Source organism: Malania oleifera, chromosome 4, assembly GCF_029873635.1.
Source record: "Malania oleifera isolate guangnan ecotype guangnan chromosome 4, ASM2987363v1, whole genome shotgun sequence".
In the NCBI taxonomy this organism is placed as follows: Eukaryota; Viridiplantae; Streptophyta; class Magnoliopsida; order Santalales; family Ximeniaceae; genus Malania; species Malania oleifera.
Window position 1 is genome coordinate 14,627,582 of NC_080420.1, and position 6,790 is coordinate 14,634,371.

At 30.8% G+C, this 6,790-nt stretch overlaps 1 long non-coding RNA gene across 1 annotated transcript; it reads right to left on the reverse strand.

Annotated features, from left to right (window-relative positions):
* Positions 1-3,992: 3,992 nt before the first annotated feature.
* Positions 3,993-4,755, reverse strand: LOC131152753 (uncharacterized). Its single transcript, XR_009136096.1, has 2 exons — positions 4,675-4,755; positions 3,993-4,587 (listed from the first exon to the last, which is right to left on the reverse strand). It is a non-coding gene; the product is annotated as an uncharacterized LOC131152753 (long non-coding RNA).
* Positions 4,756-6,790: the final 2,035 nt, after the last annotated feature.

Consider the following 6,790-nt stretch of genomic DNA (forward strand, 5'->3'; position numbering starts at 1 on the left):
GGAGTTCTATATGGGGTACTTTACAAAAGCCTCCAAAAATTATGCTGGCACTTCCTCTAATGCTTATACTCACACTATATGTTTTCTATGTAAGAAGAAATGACACATTAAGTTCAAATGTCCACTAAAGAGGAAAAATGTGAAAATTAGATAAATTTGGAGAATAAAAGAATCAACTTCTTCTAGTGGACTCCAAAGTAGTAGGATTAGTCATTCTCTTTTAGAAATTAAGAAAGTCACTTAATCCAATTTTCGACAAGGATAATGAACTAATTGAAATAAAGAAAAGCTTATGAGATAATTGACAAATCACAAAATGTCATTGGTAGCCTCAAATCAAGAGAATCTCAATTGAACATGGCTTATCTTCAAAGAATAAGGAAGTCGTATGTCTCAAAAGGCAATGCTAAAAGGATGCTTGAAGCCTAATAATTTGATAAAACAAAAGAGGGAAGAATTTATGCTTGAGAGATAAAGGAAAATTTAAAAAGATGAGGACTTCAGACGACTGAGCTTGTAAACTCAGACGACTGAACATTGTAGCACTGAAGGCTTAGACGACTGAGCCTGGACCTCAGACGACTGAGGTGCTACTACCTATTCACTTTACTAATTCTAAAAATCTTCAAAAGACTAAACTAAATCTTCAGTCTTCAGAGGTCGCAGGAACTATTGATGACTATAACATTGAGACAAATAAAAATAAAAATGACATTGTTGGCCAAAATCATAGGATGATTAGTACAAGGCTTAACTTAGAAAGTATTAAAATTTGGAAAGTAATATGAATTTTGGGTATTCATATGAAATAAAAAAACAAAAATATGAAGCGCATTGAGCTTATTGCATAAGTATTTTTGATTAAGAAGGAGAGTTATTTGAGCAAAATGAAAGGTAGTTAAGCAAAATGAGAGATATTAAAGAATAAGAGATACTTGAGCAACATGAGAACAATTCGAGCAAAATTGTAGCACAATGCACAAATTATAATAATATGATCCATGCATATATGATGTGCTGATATGCCATAAGTACATGCTAAATGCTGATATTTTGATATGCATATGTGGTGAGATACTAATGATATGATAATATGAACTAAATACTAAGTTATGACTATACGAAAATGCTAACGTGTATGATATCTTGATATTGCCAAAGACATGATAATGACTTGACTCATATTGATGATTTATGACTCACTATACATTGCAAATTTGAGGATGAAATTATTGGGCATGATTATGAAGCATGAATCTTTATATGATATATGAGTATGAGATTAAATCTTGACCATATCAGTTTACATGCTAAATGATGGATCACTTGCATGATTGACTAATGGATAAACATGTTATGATAAATGCTAGCTTATGGACCTTGTATTGCAATCAAAATGTGAAATTTGCTTTGGTCCTTAGTACCTCTACATAATATTTATTTCGGTTTATCTTCTTGTTGATATAAAGAGGGAGAGAGATTTGAGTTGCAAACTTGATATCCATGAGTAGCACTGATATGATATTGGTATTATTCTGGATATTGATATCCATGAGCACTTACATGAAATTAATTGATATTTAAGCATGACATGATAAATTTAAAAGCACAATTGGTATCCTCATGAATACATAGTTTACAATTCACCAATGAAAGTCTGAATTTATTGAATATAAGATACATTTCATTCAGGGGGAGTTAGACTTGTTAAATAATGATATCATGATTTATGGAAATCATTGAAAATTATGATATACAATCTTTTGTATTTTTTTCATGCTACTTTGAGACTTTTTGTTAATCTTATTATGCATGATAAATGTAAAGTTTCTATTTTGAGCCTTCACTAGATCTATACTTTTACTTATGGTTCCTCATTGACTTAGTATTTATACGTATTTCTTGATATCTTATTCTTTTTGATTGATGTCAAAAGGGGAAAAAATTTTGAGCAAAAACTGAGCATGATACTGCATACTTAAGTTAATATATTGGCTTAACTATGAAAGTTCTTGATCTTGAATGATGTGATTTTGATATATAAGTATGATATTGAAATTAATATTGAAATTGATCTTGATATTGCAAATATTGTTAAGTTGATGCTTATTGTAAGGGGGAGTCTTTTTAAGGCTTACTCAATGTTTTGCTTCTTGTTTATCATCATTAAAAATGGGGAAATTGTTGGCCAAGACTTAAAATCTTATTTTGATGATAAGAAATCAGAGGAATTTAACATATTTGGTTAAGTGATGATATTTCATGATTCAAGTATGTGAATATAAGATCAAATGTTCACAAGGATCATTGAAAACTTATATTCTAAAGAAAGATGATCAAATGGAGCTTAAAAGACATAGATTCAAAGATGATCTAATAAAGTTTGAAGATCATGAGAGCATGAACGAGAACTTGCGAAAGTATATTGAAGCTTGACAAGATGGAGTTAAGGCAAAAATATCATGGAAGACTTCAAAGCTTTAGAGTTTTAAGCTTTTGCTGTGTATTTGATAAATCAACAAGAGGTTAAAGAATTCATAAAAAAAATTAAAATTTTAATAACTCAATTCACCCTCCCTTTCGGGACAACTCCTTAACTTTCACGTGGCACGCTTAGAACTGCGATTTGGAGAGTGATATGACGCAATCTTGACCGTCCAATCTGTGTTTTCTCTAGATAGATAGATCACTATCACGTCAGTGATTTGTGTTAAATTCCCATAACAAATCATGCGCTGCAACGTTTTGGGTGACGTCATACTGATGTCACCTTGCTACAGGAGATTAAAAAAAAAGAAAATAAAAATAGTGCCACGTGTCTCTATGGCTGGCTGACATGTGGCCAGCCACTTTGTCCAATCGGGCTGGTTGAACCAGTTTGCACCAGTTTGAATCGCCAGTTCATTTATTTAGTTTTAAAATTGATTTTTAATTTGATTTACCAATCAGTTTTAAATTGATTAATCAAACTTAAAACTAATTTGTTGATTAAACTGATTAATCAATTTTAATTTTTTCAATCAAATTTAAAAACCAATTAGTTTTTATTTTGATTTCCTAACTGAAATTATTTTGGGTGTGTGAATGCAGGTGCAAGCATGGAGAAGCTGGTAGACTGGATCCCTTTTTAAATTTTTTGTATATTCTTTTTTTCATTTTTCATGTAAAAATTTTGATTTTCCAATCTATTTTTTATTTTTCCTGTATTTTCTCATTGTATTAATGGGTTTGGATCAAGATTTTTGTTCAGAGAAAAGAAAGGAAAAAAAAAAGAGAAAAACTAGAGGAAAACTCATTTTCTATTGTGTTTTCTCTACATATCAAATACTATTTAAAAAAATTATTTTAATATGATTAAATTTTTTTAAAAAAAAATCAAATATGAAAATATTGTTCAATATTGATTTAGTATATTTTTATTTCTTACAATTTCCTTGATAACTAAATATGAAAAAAATAAAATATTTCGTTTTTTCTTTTCTTTAATATTTTTTAAATTACAATTCCGCTAGAGAAATTTCTTGGTACAGGGAGATATCAGTCTATCAGAATTCCCGAGGGTAAAGAGACGGTGGGCTGGAAAGGGAGATCAGCAAAAATTTGATGAGGGCAATTTTGTTGGGCCGGTCACAATTCAAAATGTGATGACTTCTTTTGGGCCTGATGGGCTGTTGGCATGGCCCCCCTATCCTATAAAGGCCCAAAAAGTGACAAGCCCGCAGTTCCTGGTCAAATCTGAATTAAGAGACGCATTGCAAATAGAGCAAATCTAATTCAGGTGCTTCTGCATCTATTTCCAAACAGTCTGAGGAGGCAGAGAAGATGCTTCTGCGTCTGTTTCCAAACAGTTTGAATGGGGTTCCTGTATTTGAAGATGGAGTTGCTTAGAAAAATGGTTTTTACATTACCATAAGCTTTTTTCCCATTTACTGTTGCATTTTGTTTTCTTTGTCCCTTCTGTTGAGCAGCTTGAACTAATGCACACAGAATCTGCGCACTGCTAAGAAGATCCACACAATTAATAATGCATATTATTACAGTAGCGGGTGCAGTATAATTCTGCCACAGAGCACAGCCATGCATTTTCTTCCTGCTGAGAAGAAACTTATTGCAAAATAAAAACCTATGGGGTACTTAGAAACATCAGATGGAACTGGCTTGAGTACCTAAATATTATGCAACTATATCATAAGGCTCCCATTTCCATTCTTTGTTAACTCGTAAATACCATCCTTGATGCTCATACCCATCTTTCGACAGAGGATAATTTGGAGAGAAGAGCCAAATTGTATCGTCTCCAAAAATAAAGTTGTAGCGGGTGTAATTCTCTTTTATTTTCCATGTCACACCTAAAGTGTTTGACGTACCCTTTTTCGTAACCTCAATCCTCAATCCCCAATCGCCATCATCATATGCTCTAACTTGTATATTTTGGCGATCATAGGAAAAGTACCAGGAGTCGTCCCAATTTTCGGTTACTTTGTCAATGATATTTGTGATTTGGTTTAAGTACCAGTTGTCCGATGAATATTTCAAGAATACCGTTTTCCCTGAAAAATTCATGACTTCGTACAACCAAATTCCCATCTGAAAAACATAAAGCACGTCGTTAGTGATTTTAGAATTTTGCATAAAAAATTAAAACAAATATTGACCATATATACTTGTAGGTACCTTAAAACCCCACTTAAAATAGATCTCTTCTTTTGAGTTCTTCCTTTTGTTTCTCTATTTTCTTCTTGATTTTCTATGTTCATTAGGGAAATACCGCTCCCTAATTTATAGATGTGTAATGCAGGGACAATGTTCTATCCAAAAAAGGAAGCATATTTTTTCATATTCTTACTTATCAAAAAGGAATTGTTCTCTTTCATATCTTGGGATTTGTTCTTCTTCTTTTTCCATGTAAGAATTTGCATGATAAGTATGAGCCTTTATTTTTGTAATTATTTATAAAAATGTACCCAAGCTTCTTAAACGTCTTTTTTGCTAGCTAATCCATTTTTCAAATGTAGTCAAGATTATTATCATTTTAAATGAACCCTTATAGTCGTTCGTTACTTTATTCTTTCTGTTTTTATGATTACATCCAAAAATGAATAGCATAAAAGGTAAGCAATGATAGATACCTCGCAAGAATAATAAATAAAATATTAAAGGGCAAAATTACAACATGAAATTTTTTATGTTTACAATTTAGACCCCAAAGTATTTGAAATTGCACAAGCACTCCCTAGGCTTTATACTTACCTATTACAACCTAGACACAACCAATACAAAGCACCTACAAATTTGGGCTGAAATTTACCTTTTTAAGGGGTGCTTAGCTCATATCTATATGATTTTTGGAGACACCAAGCATTATAACTAATAATAATGATAATTTTCGAAAGGAATCAAGAAAAAGGATTTTAAAATTGAACTATTTGGTTCTGCCAGAAGTCCAAAATAATTCAAGGGGAAGATTTCAACATGAAGGAAATTGGAAGGAAGGTATGAAGACTTTGTAATACATGGTAAATAGTATTGATCAAAATGGATATGTATAGTATACACTACTCCAGACAATGATAAGATACAGATCAACTTGGGCATACCCAGGGGCCAAGAGGTCAAATGAAATAGAACAATCGAAAGCAAAAACAAGCAATCCAAAACTCAATCAAAGGAGTATAATCCAAATTTATCATAAACAACTCTATAAGTGTGACTCTTAATGACCTTAAAAAACCCATTTGATTCAATTGATTTGCCTTCAAATTTCCTTTTATTCTTGAAATGTCAGAGGAAGTACATAGTAATAGCCAAGCAAATGTTCTTTCCAATGAAGCAGAAACCACTCAGGCAATGTAACACTTCATTATTGCACACATGAAGCAGAAACCACTCAGCCATTTGTGAACGTTGAAGAAGCTCGTTGAAATGGAAAAAAAGAGATTATGGCATTGTCAAAACATGAGGACATGAGATTATTTCATAAATGAATAAGGTTTTATTTGGTTCATAAAATAATTATTTCTTAAAATAAAATAAAATTTAAAGAGAAATTTGGAAACAATTTATTGTATGTTTCAATTTATTTTTTTTGCCTAACTTTTAATAAAAAAGAAATAGACATTCACTTGATAAAATTTAAAAATAATTATTTCTCATTTATTCCTTATTATGAATATATAAAAAGTTTTATTTTATTATTCAATATTTATGATAAAAATTATTTAATTTTTTTTTAGGAATTGACATTTCACAAGATAAGTATAAATTAAGATCGGACATTTCACCTTTCCTAATCAGCATCTCATCTTCCCACACCTGAACCTGAATCTGATTCTTTAACTTAGTGCATATGTGAAATTCATATAGGAATCTTGTTCCCAAGAAAAAAAGATAAATCTTTAATTGGTTGATGCACTTGAGACATTAATCACATATAGATGTGATGGGAGATGGCTAAGAATTAATTCTCTTCTTGGAAGGGTAGAAGACTATTATCCATTTGCATTAGCAATTCAATCAATTATAATAAATACTTGTCATATAAATATGTGTACAATGCTGTGAAGGGGATGAAGTTTTGATTTTGACTATTTTTATTCACTCTAAAAAAACGTCACGAGATCTAAAAGATAATTTCATCATTAAATTTTTTTTCCTAATTATAATAGAAAATAAAAATTTGCACATATGACACCTACATGTCACTCTATTTGTAACATATGAATTGTAATATTATATCATTCTTTTTGTAACATATGAAAATACGGATCACTTTTTCTCAATTAACTTTTAC